General features: G+C 36.9%; 1 long non-coding RNA gene across 1 annotated transcript; it reads left to right on the top strand.

Annotated features, from left to right (window-relative positions):
• The first annotated feature begins 4,650 nt into the window (after nt 1-4,650).
• On the top strand, nt 4,651-6,652 carry LOC115928021. Its single transcript, XR_004065825.1, has 3 exons — nt 4,651-4,720; nt 5,637-5,849; nt 6,337-6,652. It is a non-coding gene; the product is annotated as an uncharacterized LOC115928021 (long non-coding RNA).
• Nucleotides 6,653-11,783: the final 5,131 nt, after the last annotated feature.

Here is an 11,783-nt window from a genome sequence, read left to right as displayed (position 1 = left end):
TATCCATCACATCAGATTGTCCATCAACCAATCGGTTGCTGTAGCTTCACCCGGCAACCCTAACAACTATCCCAACAACCTTCAAATCACGTGGATCTTTGAGGTTGCCCATGGTAACAGCGCCATTTTGAATTTCACTGCTTTTGACATCGAACCTGGGTACGACTATTTGAAGGTCGGTTTCGGGAATGATTCGGGATTGGAGGAAACTCGGCTGATAACACTCAGTGGTAACACCTTACCGACAGAGATTAACACCCGACACCAGATTGCCTGGATGGAGTTTAGTTCAGATTCTGCAATCGTCGGTGAGGGATTTTTGCTCGACATCTGCGGGAAAGGTGAGTAACAAAAGATAACGAAAATACGGATTGTCCAAACCAAGGTCACACAGACTTTCAAGAAACCAACTTGACCTTTAATGCCCTTTGGTTTTACTTCTAGACAGAAGTCTATTTCGGTCTGCGTATATCTTATGTCCATGTTCTCACATTTCATTTAAGCTCGCAAGGCTATTGAAATTGCTGTAGGTTGATTTCCTGAAAGTCGAGTCTTGTCCATCATGTTGCAAGTGAGCCACTTATCAAATAATGCAGTTATTAAATTCAATATTCCCCACGGCGGTTTTAATCGAAGAGAGAAAAGGGAACAATTACCATTCCACCCTGTCAGACCGTTCACACGGGAATCAGAATTAACCAACGCACCAAGTCATGATATTGAACTGAAAAAGACCCCCCCCCCCCCCTCTGCTAGGTGAATTCTGCGATTACTTTCATAGATTTTAAGATCTTTTTAAAATGTTGACTTATATTGTCCTGAGCATCTTTTGATACCAAAAGTGGCATTATATGCCCCTTACTTCAAAACCTCTGAATTATCTTGTTAGGGTTCGGTTGTAGCGCAGAAGTAAAATACTTAAGTTATTAGGCCTAACTATGAGAAATTGATAGCTAAATTTACGAGTAACTATAAAAGGGAAATATTGCATCAATCCATTTTCTGCTTGAAAACGGGTCGTAATTACATTTCCCTCGATATTAAATAGACGCGCACATTTTATCTCGTGTTTGCCGACCTTAAATCTAGGTCGTCTCCATGTCACAAAGCAAATAGTCTCCTATTTCTTTCCTCTGCTTGAAAGGTCAATTCTATAATGTTATTTCCTATATATTACCCAATACAACGTCGTAATGAATCTAGCAGAATTTATGATGTTTGTTAGCTCTATAAAATAGAGCTCAGGTCAGAACAAACATAAAGTAAAATGATACTTTCAGAGACAGTTAAAGTAGATATTCATTGATTTTAAAAACTAACTTTAATTTCATTATTGCAAAGATGAAACTTTGATTCGACAAGGTTATCAAAATTCAATGCTTGGAAACACTCGAAGTAATGATTATTATAAATTACAAAACGCTAAAATACAGCCCCGGCATAGCACCTGAAGGGCTGTGTGACATCACTGGATGGACATGATTTGCACAAGCAGACGATGTCCCATGACATCTCACACATTTTCAGTGCCGGTTTTTTCATCTTCTCTTGAGTTCTTTCTCTTACTTCACTACCGTCAGGCTAAATGTATAATCTATTGCCTCACTCTAAACCCCTCGCATGGTTTTATTTTGATGACAAATGCAGCGATACAAAAATAAAGGAATCTGTCGCTTGTAAACAAAATAAGACGCCATTGTATTTTCAGCTGCACATACCGCGGTATGTTTGGCGTTTCAAGATGGAACAAATGCCGTCCTTAATATCATTCCGGGGGGTTTTCAATTTGAAAGTCTGATTTCTTCGATTGTTAATTAACCCCTATCCTGTGTATTTACAAGCAAAAGAATTTAGTTATCAGAATTGGTTTCATATCCTCTTTTGAATGGTTTGAAATGCCATCACATTTATATACACTAAACTCATTATAATTTGAGAAATAATAGCTTTGCAATTATGTTCATTCTTTATGGGATGTTGTCTGCTTGGTCAGTATTGGTGCATTATGTGACGTCATTATTAAAACATCGTTATTTTACTGGCGAATCTCTCGTATATCCCAGAGGCCATGGAGTTGGTTTTATTTGTATTTTTATGAATCACCCGATATGTAGTTGACCTAAAACTCGTATGGTGGCCATCTGTTAGCTTACCAGTTTCTAGTGATACATTAGTTGACATGTTTGTGATTTTGTCCACTTTAATGTTCACTGTGTAACGTACGTATTGGACACGGAATCTAAAAACGGAGTAATTACACCCAAAGTCCTTTTGGCAGCGCATGCATGTAGAGACGTTATATCATAAATGTGATATGCACTATACAAGAACGGCATATCATTATTATTGGAATGATCAGATACCTTAAAATGACACGCTTATGTGTATAAATGTACATTGAAATTGATCGGCAGTTTTCATAAAATATTTGCTCTTCTTTTCTGCTTCGGGTATCATAATGACTTTCAATCTGTATACGAGTATGCGTTACTCCATTACCTACAATGTAGTAAAATGTGTGAAACAGAAATAACAGGTACAAAATCAGTGTTATACAAGATTTAAATTTAAATACACGTCAGTGGTGTAGCTAGAGAGACACGAGGGACACGTGCCCCCCCCCCCCCGAATCACTTCAAAGGTGAATAGAAAGAGAGAGAGAGAGAGAGAGAGACAAACAAAGCAAGAGCGCGAGAGAGGGAAGGAGAGGGGAGAGAGGGAGATGAGAGAGAGGGAGGGAGACAGAGAGAGAGAGAGAGAGAGAGAGGGGGAGGGGTGGAAAGGAAAAGTCGGTAGCTATGTTAAATTCGTTTTTCATTCCCGTGGTAGGACCGCCCACATAATGCTAGTGCCCACGCTACTCCAATGTAGGAAGTGTTTTGCTTTCTGTCACTTACACGCTCACTTATATAAAAATATGTATATTGTTGTTCGAATCTTACACTTTGTTTTAAAAGAATAATATTCAATATCATTAATATGATGATTTTGTTTACACAGGGAAGCCTCGCCAGCATCAATGCTGTTGATCTTGAGGGCCCTTCAATAACTGTTACCCCCCCCCCCCCCGCCCCCAGCAATTGCCAGATACTCATTTACACGTTGGTGGAGAGTGGCAATTGTGTGTTAAAGGACGTTAGTGCTGAGCTTGGATTCGAACCTCCAATTGATTTTCAATTGAAGGAAGCGCTATACCAAGACACCTTTACAATTTCAATTGGAAATGCCTGAGGTTTCAGTGCACTTTCCACTACACGAAATTAAAAAAATATACACATAATTATGTTAACATCGTTTTCCATTCGGAAACAGAGGAGACCATCGATATATCTCCACTGGATTTCCAGTCACAAGATGACCAGACGTTCCTGAAATCCTCGCACAATTATCCAGAGAACTACTCTCACAACTCCTTGGTTTCTTACATCATAGAGGCTCCCGAGGGTTCCTACATTTTCGTCGGAGTGTCGTTTCTTGACACAGAAAACGGGTAAAGAATCACCGCTAGATGAATTTGGGCCTTCTTTTACAGTTTAAAAAGGTGGTTATCAAAAGCAATTCCCCAAAAGTCAGCAGTCGTGTTTGAAAGTCTGTTTGTCTTTGTTAAAATGATCCACGTCCTCCCAGGATTATGCTGAGAGCTGTCCCGTTATCTCATTAGTTTCGTATATCAGAGATTCTCTCGAAGGCTCCTAATGCCTAGGTCACAGCTCTACGGGTAGGATAAGGCGGCCGTACGCACCCGAAATCGAGATATACTTGCGGCGGCCGGTGGCCTAAGGGTCACCCTAGGGCGTATCCCTATTTTTACAGGCCGTACGGGTCGCTGTGGGATTATAACGCGGAGTTATAACAGTTTTCATTTCTAATTCTAGGTTCGCCAAAGCGATTAGATACGCCGTAGCCATGCCGTACATCGGTTCCACGGCGACCATACGTCGGGTGTCTGGTGGCCTTGCGTTGTATATACTCCAGGGGTGAAGCAGTAGCCGCACGGTCGTCGAATGGTCCCCCTTTAAAGCTGATATTCTAAGCAAATAAATGTCCCTTAATTTGGTACCTACGGCAAGCATATGTTATTTATAATTTTTTCAATTACATAGTATATCACAAAAAAATTCTGGCTACTCGAAATCCTTAATTAAAATGTCAAAAATATCCGCCTCTCTTTGCATAGCAATCAGTCACGGCGCTGGTCTGCTATATATGACATCACGTCCGGGAAAGAGTATATTCACGTACCCGGATGTTCCATAGAAAGCATGTGCAGAGAGATACGATTTTCTGCTTATTTTGTTTCAAAGGCTGAAAATCCTAATAAATCCTAACTCTATGTACAATTCTTTACCTTCCCCTAATATTTCATAGTATCAATATCAATTCCCCTTTTAAAAATTATGACATATACCGTCGCTGATTTTACGAACCGGCATACGAAGCGTTTTTCGTGTCAATTTTCGATTTTAATATTTTTACATATTCTGAATGATATTACCATGATCAACCTTTCTGCAAAATTTTAGGTCATAAAACGCTTTAATTAAAAAGTTATTCGATTTTATAAAATGTGAGCGCTTTGTATGCCAGTTCGTAAAGCTCGAGTTAACGCGCGAAAAGGAAATTGTTGATTTTACGAACCGGCACGCCTAGCTAACTAGTCTGCTAGCAGAATAGGATTCACCGAAATCTGATGCTTAAACTTCGAGTCTGCGTGGAACTGGTGAGTTGAGGTTTATTTGTTCTCGATTCAATGAAAATGTATGCACGTCGTGATTGAGTTATCTATAAAATTGTAAATAAACCTCTCCTAAATTGGTGATTACCCTATGATAATTACCTCTTTCGTAAACCCAGTCCCACATGTAGCGTGTTATGTTAGTGTACAAAGCACGTGCATGCAAACAATTTAAAAATGTTTCGCTCAATGAACGGGACCCATTAAATTAGATTCTGGGGTTATCGTAGTAACAACAGACCCAATTTATTTGCTACTAATCTGTGGGCTACAGTATATGTTTAGAACTTAAATTAATGTGATGTGGCAAACCTGGCATGATTTCAGAGATGGGTTCTGTATCTGTTGCTGTAGAAATATACCACTGGCACTACATAATGACTAGTCTAGTGAGTAGTGAGTACACTGCATCAACATCTACCAAAGATCACCATCACATTTACCTTTACTTTAGTTTCAAATTCACTTTAGACCTGCATAATTTGGTCATATATGTAAGTCTTTTCTTTGCATCCTTATAAGTATAAGTGGTTTTAGGTATGACCATATTTTGTCAAAGTGCAGATCTTCGGTAATAAAGTCTACGTCTATACTCGTACTCATCGAAAGCTGTTTCACTTTCAGCGACTAAACGAGGATATTGTGGTGTGTTGTCTCTCATAGTGATCACGATTAATTAGAGCAGAGTGAAAGAAATGACTTGAAACAATATAATTCAACAGTCTGACTGGGTCTAAACTTTAGTGCACTAAAATTATTGTACATGTAGAACCACATGCCTTCACCAGGTCAGGTCTAGCACTTGGTAGGTTTGCCATTGTTAGAGATACGATTATCAAATATCAGGTTTTATTTTCTTTATAAACTATTGCTATTATAAATACCTTTATTCAATCATTAGATGGAGTTTATCCAGGATAGCCTTGTCCCGTAGAACAGGGACAAATCTACTAACTTGACTGATATCAAAAGGAGAAAGAATTCGGTACCAAGGAGAGGCACTTCGGTGAAAATGAAATAGGGCAGCAGGTGGTGGCGGGGAAAATGTTGGCAGTGTCGGAACCTGGACTTGTACACACCATGGATATGGGAGACATCCCATTAGCTGAGCTTGGTTAGTAATACATTTTTCTATTCAGATACTTTCTTCTTGTTAATGCACATCATCCAAATTACTTTCTATAAAGGCTGTTATCAAAACTGAGTACATCTCGTAGTTTGCAGTTGGGTACTAGTAGTGTGTAAAATAGATTTGTTGATATGCTTTTTAAAAATTGGGATTATGTTGAGAGGCTACAATCATTACACTGGGTTGAATTAATGCAATTCACTATTGTTCTTTACCGGAGATTTTGGGAACACAATTGCGGCCCCTTTGACCCCAAAGTGAGGAGGAGGAGGGGGGCAGTACCAGCCAGATAAAAAATAATTATTATCTCCATAGTAACTTTAGTTTATTTGTTTCTGGGTATAGTGATATTTAAGCAAACATTAGAATATGTTTATGGTGTAGAATGCTTCCAATGCAGTCCATTAATTTATCATTATTTCTGTTTCATTCTGAATAATCAAATGCAAATATTATATGTATTGCTTTGCAGTGATTCAGATACGTTCACGCCCAATGACCGATGATACTAAGTTTGACTGCCCACGGACTGACAGCCTAAAAATGCTCCTAACAGAGTTGAAATGCCTATCAGAGGTCCAGCAAGGATGTAATGTCCCATACATTGACCCCTTTTGATTGAAGACCAGCCAACTGAATGCTCACAGATTGGTGGTTAGTTATTCCTCATTCTATTTTTTTTTGTAGCTAACAAAGATATACATTTAGCCTATGTTAATGTAACTAGATACGTGTATAATACTGAGTATTTTAATTGGTTTTGAAGTTTGACATACATACTTGAAAATAAATGAAATTACCACCTTCCAGAATAATTTTATGACAGATATCATTGTCCTAAAGAATGGTAAGTTTTTGAAATATGAATCATGCAATTTTCATTCCAGTTAAAGAAAAGTTATAGTTTTGGGTAATATTCATTACACCAACTAGTATATTTTAAGCATATATTTATATGTACATGTTTGTGAATACAGTCAAACCTGTCTACAGCGACCGCCCAAGGGAAACACAAAAAGTGGTCTTCGTAGACAGGTGGTCTTTGTAGACAGGTTCCTTTAGTACATGTTTCAATGAGAAACCATTTTCAAAGGAAACAAAAAATGTGGTCCTTGTAGACAGGTGGTCTTTGTAGACAGGTGGTCACTAAAGCAGGTTTGACTGTGTCTGGATTTTATTCTGAAACTATGAATTGTGATCGAACAACATTCACAAGTGATTAGAATATTGTAATAAGAACTTAGCAAGTAATTAGGTAAAAATAAGTTTAAAGAATTACCAGATGTATCTTCTTTAAATTCTCTATTGACAATACTTGACATTCACGTTGAAACTGCTTGCAAAGTGAATATCGATTATCAAATTATTAATTCTTGTATAACTACCTTTCAGTTTTTATTCACAATTTATTATACATGTATTTAGATTCTGGGTAAGCCTGATATGAAGTTGTTGTTTTGTTTTGTTTTTGGCTGCTATACACATGTACCTACTCCAGCATACATGCATTTATCTGTATATAGTATTCCATGATATTTTCTTGTCTCATTTCAAAATTCCTCTGTTGTATTTTTATGCTCCCAATGAAATGAAATAAATGAATGATATCGATTGTTTTATTTCCAGTGATTCAAATGGCCCCAGTTCTACAAAAGGAAAGCCCAGTTTGCTGACAGCCCACACACTGACTGCTATTAGAACAATGGTCCACAAATAATTGCTCAACAAATTGAGAGCCAAGGGATCCCAAACCCATGGACAACAGGTCACTGGTTTTTAGGTAAGTTACATGTTTAACCAGCGCAGCTGAATATATTTTGTATAAAAGCTGCGCTATATAAATTTATTATTATTATTATTATTATGTTTACACCTCCTGAATGCAACTATTGAGTGATATTTAAAAAGTGTCCTTCTATTAAGTTTTTTTTTTGCAGGGGATGTCTATTTTTATTACCTTTGGTTAGTGTACAGTGCAGCTTAGAGAAATTAGCTTAGGATTTGCAATTTATGCATTAACTTTGACTGCACTTTCTAAGTTTGTTGAATCATGATGTATGTGTTAGAACAACTTCAACACACTTTGTTGATTTCATTAGAATATATTTTTGTAAAAAATATCCGTTTGTGGCTGCTACAACCTCATATTCAGTAATTTAGACCAAAGCAAGATTTATTAAATTCAATGAACCATCCAAATAAATAAACCAAGACTGATGAGGAATATATGTGATATTCTTTTCTAAACTGCTCCCAAACTTTGTTGCTCTCTGTGTTAAAGTTCTCGGACCTGGTGAGGACATCCCAAAGGCAGAATGAAACAGAACCCATGGAGTTGGATACAGACTTTGAGGATGAAGTACACAAAGTGGAATCTGACACAGAAAACTTCCTGTTAGCTGCTGTTGGTCAGTAATAACACAGCAGATATTTCACCTGTTAAATTGGAATTTGTATTCATGTAATTTGAATCATAACCATTCAAATTATATACATCTATATATATATTACATAATTCTTTTAATTTGTCCAAGGTTTACAAGTAAAAGATATGTTCAAAATAAAATTGTTATTTACACTTGGTTATTCCAAAACAACTTAACTAGTACTCATGCTACAACATCCTAACATATAGTATGACTTTATCAGGAAATTACATTACCTTCTTCGTGTTTATTTTGTAGCCTTCATTTGCAAGCCTCCACCAGGATCTTGAACTGTAATAGGTTTATTGTCATTTAAATTCAACAACTTAATACAATAACAAGTAATCATGCTACAACATTGTATAATACATGATAATTTAAAGAGGTCTCCTGGGTGGGGGCCAATTGAAGAGCTAAAGGAAAAAATCATAGGAAGGAAGATTGTGTATTCTAAGATTTGACTTATCATTTACTGAGGAAATTACATAGAATCTGGAAGGCTTTAGAATGAAGGCCACTACCTTTATTAGTTGGACATACATTTTGTTAGATTTACATTGGTTAATGCTTTCAGTTTCATACAGTAACTCTTCTCCTGTTGGTGGATCTTTTCTGATGGGGGCTGAAGTGTTCATTTGCGAAATGGCTTTCATTGACAAATTTTAAAGGGATTCAAATGTATTGTTGAAGAATGCGTTGTTGACATAATATGTATATAGTGGCCTTGCAAACTTATAATCATCAATTGTCTTTCAAGTGACTGATCTACACCAATATTTCATTGGGGAGCAATAAACTCATGTAATTAATATTAACAAGTTGGTTTAATTATATCTGAAATACTCTGAATGTATATTCTATTCCCATTTGAGCTTTCAGTGTTTGGCATATCATCTGAAGAATTTCTAAAATATATCTGATATGTCTTTCTAAACTGATCAGGAAGGGCACTGGATGATCACCTTCTCTGATCCAGTTCATTGTTGATGCTGATTCTTTAGTAATGAGTAATCTAGCTTAGTTATAGATAAATTAAATTGAGAGTAGATTTCATTTGAAAGTACGCTTTGCTTGTGTTATCTGAAAAAGGTATTTCCTGTTCTAAAAATAGTATTATGCTGCAGATTCCTTGGGCATATACTGCAAGAAATGTAGTCAATTATGCATGAAAAATATATGAGCTGTCATATGGAGTAAGTAGATATTAGCTGCATCTCAAAATTACAATATTCATATTCATTGCAACATTTAAAGAATATGGGTAATGTGTACTATTTGTATGCATCATTTCTAAGTCTTCAAGAATCATCTTTTCTGTGGCGTATTTGTACTAATTAAGAAACTTGTTGAAATTTGCCAATGTTTTCAACTTGTCCATGAACTTCATTTTGGCTTCATAATTCCATCAAATGTTATAATTGAGTAAATAAAATGTCTTTATATTAATGCAAATCCATGGAAATTTTTGACAACCCCAGATGTGCACACGTATGCATTTAGTATAAATTGTAATAAAAATTGAAATACATGTAATAGGATGAACATATTATTGTATTGTGCAAATATATTGAGCTTAATTTTACGCCGATTTGTAGATTGTTAGCATGCCTCTTGTAGTTTTGCTACAATCGTGTTTTGTAACAACTGTGCAGCATTTTCTAATGGTTACATTTAATTGTTGTACAAACAATTAATCATTTCTTTGCTCAAAATGATGATTAAATATGTATATTATAAATTTAAACCATGAATTTCAAAGAGCGAATTTTCTCTTTACTGTAACAGTAAAATATATAACTACACCGTGCCCCACATTATGGTACCTTGAAAATAATATGATAATATGTAAATTAGATACAATGTACCTCTCTGAATTTAAATTCTACTTTCCTTGAGGTAAAGAGGGATATGACTGAGATAGGAATATGTAAAAGGTTATATGAGATAGAGAGAGATTGGAATGAAGAGAGAGGATGTGTGAAGAGAGAGGGATTGCAGTATTGAGTATCTGCCCGAGATGTGGACATTTTGTGATAAGAGTTGGGGAAATTGCTTGATAAACCATGAAGGTATAACATCAAAGGACCGTCTCTCGCAGAAAACTATCCCCAAGCACATACACCACCCCCTCCCTGAAAATTACCCCCCTTGGACAATACCCCCCTCCACAGGACGATTAACCCCCGAGAGAAAACAAATCTGCTTTTATTAAAAACCAACTTATGATCAGGGTAGACTTCCCCTTTAATGAACTGGGGGTAATTGACCTAATAATAGGGGTTGATTGTCCATGGGGGGGGGGGGGGGGGGTTTCCCGGAGAGGTAATTTTCAGGGGGTGATTGTCCAGGGAGAAATTGTCCTGATACGTATGGTAATGTAAATCATCTATGAATCATATAGTATATGGTACAAACGTTAATCGTTTATAAAAATTATGACTGGTAGGCCAACATGAAAGATTCAGAAGAGAACCACTCAAATATAATTGTTTTTAAAGAGGAAAATACGGGATACTTAATGCGAAATAGAGAGAGAGAAAAGGGGTAGAATATTGGAAACAAATGAAAAAATGAAGAGAAAAAAAAGATGTAAACAAATATAAATACAGGTTCAAGTGAGATATCAAAGATATGCTAAACGCATGTGATGCGGTATAGGGAAAAGATTTAATTGACCTTGTGACAATTCGTATTGAGAATGTCATTTTAATGCACCATCAAACTCGTATGCCGGTTCGTAAAACTCATCAGTGCGCGCATTTTGCATAGAGCGCGTAGTTAAGAAAAATTTTACGAACCGGCACAGGATCAACGCGTGCCGGTTCGTAAAATTTTTCTTAACTACGCGCTCTATGCAAAATGCGCATTCGAGTAATTTTACGAACCGGCATACGTATTTGACCATGAATGATACCCAATGATACCAAAAGTATTTCGTTTCTTGCTGTAATATTGAGTGCATATGAAAGAAAAAATTCAACTCTTATCACACATGTAATTCCATGTTGATTAAATGAAAGTACGGTATTCAACTGAGCATTTTAAACTGGCCGCTGTCTTTAAACACGATTATCTCGGAAACTTGTTTTCGCGCTGTGAGGCTTCGCGTGCCGGTTCGTGAAATCAGTGACGATATTACATGCCGACGATGTGCTATTAGTCGATATTTTCACCATGTAATTTTTGTTTTGGTGTTGAAATCGGCCCAGGCACGGAGTGAACAGTAACTGTCTGGTATTAAGTGCACCCATGCACAGTTCATTACCATACAACGATCTCCCGGTGGTTTCTTCTTCCTTTTCCCCATGTCTTTCGCCTTCCTTGGCCCTGAAGATCCGTCATTTTCTTCCATGCTGTGCATTGTGCGATCTACCAATTCTGACACCGGTAGTCACTGAGGAGCAGGTCTTTGTTAGTTGTTTTTCTTAGCTGGTAACGTCGCTTTCATTCTCTTGCAATTGCCGATAAACATATGACTAGCGCACGTACGTTC

This window comes from Strongylocentrotus purpuratus, unplaced genomic scaffold (genome assembly GCF_000002235.5).
Source record: "Strongylocentrotus purpuratus isolate Spur 01 unplaced genomic scaffold, Spur_5.0 spur5_scaffold_21, whole genome shotgun sequence".
Lineage (NCBI taxonomy): Eukaryota > Metazoa > Echinodermata > Echinoidea > Camarodonta > Strongylocentrotidae > Strongylocentrotus > Strongylocentrotus purpuratus.
Note: the sequence above shows the minus strand (reverse complement) of the source record. Positions and strands in the feature narration are given on the sequence as shown.